Here is a 1,967-nt window from a genome sequence, read left to right as displayed (position 1 = left end):
AGTGCACTGTGTATGGGCTAGGCACTGTGGCACTGACAGAAGTCAGGAGAATGAGGATGCTTTGAAAAGACAGTAATGAGTCTGGATTTATACATATTGATTTTGAGATGCTTTTGGGTCATCATGATGCAAATGTCTAGCAGTTAGAAGCAAAAAAGAAAAGTCACGGGAAGAAATTACTCCACAGAAGAAATGAAGTCCCATTTGTAGATGAGATCACTAAGGGAGATAAGAAAGGAATGTCTCTATTGTTAACTGTGAACATATAGGTAATATCTGTGGATATTATTTGTGGGAGAGGAGGAGGAGGAGGAGAAGCAAATAACAAAGAAGGAGAAGGAACATGTGTACCAATAAGAGATTTAGGAGAAGCATCAGAAAGACCATGCAGATAAGATCCTTAAGAGGTGAGCAGGCTGTATTCATCCCACAGGCCTGTCACAGGAAATGAGATCAGAGGGAAAAATACTGAATCTGATTTGTCAAAGAAGAATGGGGATAGACACCCAACTACAAAGAACCATGGAAAGAGCTGACACTAAGAGTAGAGCCTGCAAGATGGTATCACGGTTCATGTAAGGGATTTTTAAAATAATGAAAACTTGAAAATGTCTGCAGCTCCAGGATAATGAAACACAGGAGATCGGAAAAATGAAAACATGGGAGAAGAAGAGATAATTGATAGGAAAAATAACCTAGAGGAAGCAAGACAATAAGGGATCACAGGACTTGGGCAACAGCCAGGCAACATATACCGTCACTGTGAGGTGAATTCTCATTAGCCTCACTTGTAATGACTTCATAGAACTGGAGTTAAGGATTTCACGTAAAAGAGAAAGATGTCTGGGCATCATCTTTTCAGGTCGTTTATTCTTAGTCACACAGTGTTCCAATGGAGAGGATGTGCTCTAATTCTCCAAAGAGAATTCTCTACCATATTAGCTCATACTCTCCTGTGCAAAACTAAACAGGAGTACTGAAAACAGCTAGTGTATGTTATGTGGGATGATCGCCTTCTTCAAGAGTTAAATAGAAACTTGCAAAGAAAAGAGACAATTTCTAAGAAACTGTAAGTATGAGGGTGTGGTGGGGTGGAGGCAGGTGTATGTTGCTCTCTTCCTTAAAAAAAAAAAAAAAAAAAAAGCCCCTGGGAACTTGGGGAACAAGATGAAGATCAGGAAATCAAGGCATTTGTCCCAGCGTCACCCTTTCTACCTAATTCTGCATGCATTGTTTTTATTGTCAGCTCTGGCCTTAGCTACTTTGTACTTGCACCGTAGTTCTTCTCAAAACTGAACCTATTTCTTTTTCTCTCATCCCCAAAGTGGCTGGTTTCTGGGCTTTGTTTGCTCTTGTTTCTTCATCACCAAGAAATACAGAAATATGAAAGCGCCTCACGGTGCCAAGAGTGACAAAGGACACCCACACAAGTTTACCAGGACTCCTAAAAGTCCTTGCCTGAGGACTGTCCCCTAGCAACTACTCAGAGCTGGACGAAGCAAAGCCGGGAGCGCAAGCCCTGACAGCACCGCCAAGCCCTAGCTCCGAGCAACAGCCTCCACCGCCGCTCCTCCCTAAACCTAGAGAACCCTGAGGACTCCCCACTGGGGCTGAGCCCCTCCCGCCCTCAACTGAGCCTCTAAACACAAGTAGCCTTTCCCTGCCTCCAGGAGCTCAGGAAACGCTGCCACACCTAGAGAATGCAACGCGTGCACACGTCCACACTCGAACAGCACAATCAAGAGACCGGCTGGGTGTGGAATAGAGGCGCACATCGCGCAACGCACGCACAGCATGCACACGCGCGCACCCCGACCCTGTCCCTCCCCGCACGCCCTCACACCCCGGTGCCCAAGCCCCCCAGCCCACGAACCTCACCAGACAGCCGGGTAACTTTCCAGGTGCGCAGTTTGTCACCTCGGCGCGGCCGCCCCTGCGTCTCAGCGTCCTCTCCCACGCCGCCCTCC

General features: G+C 46.8%; 1 protein-coding gene across 3 annotated transcripts in view; it reads right to left on the bottom strand.

Annotated features, from left to right (window-relative positions):
* Positions 1 to 1,967, bottom strand: part of PRKG2 (protein kinase, cGMP-dependent, type II) — a 129,688-nt gene extending 127,721 nt beyond the window's left edge. For 2 of the 3 annotated variants that reach the window (XM_011972095.1, XM_011972097.1), the window contains exon 1: positions 1,879 to 1,967. The gene's annotated coding sequence lies outside the window, so the exon portion shown is untranslated. Of the gene's footprint in view, positions 1 to 1,873 lie in introns of all 3 variants that reach the window. The other variant, XM_011972096.1, reaches the window with a different exon arrangement.

This window comes from Mandrillus leucophaeus, unplaced genomic scaffold (assembly GCF_000951045.1).
Source record: "Mandrillus leucophaeus isolate KB7577 unplaced genomic scaffold, Mleu.le_1.0 Scaffold1268, whole genome shotgun sequence".
Lineage (NCBI taxonomy): Eukaryota > Metazoa > Chordata > Mammalia > Primates > Cercopithecidae > Mandrillus > Mandrillus leucophaeus.
Note: the sequence above shows the minus strand (reverse complement) of the source record. Positions and strands in the feature narration are given on the sequence as shown.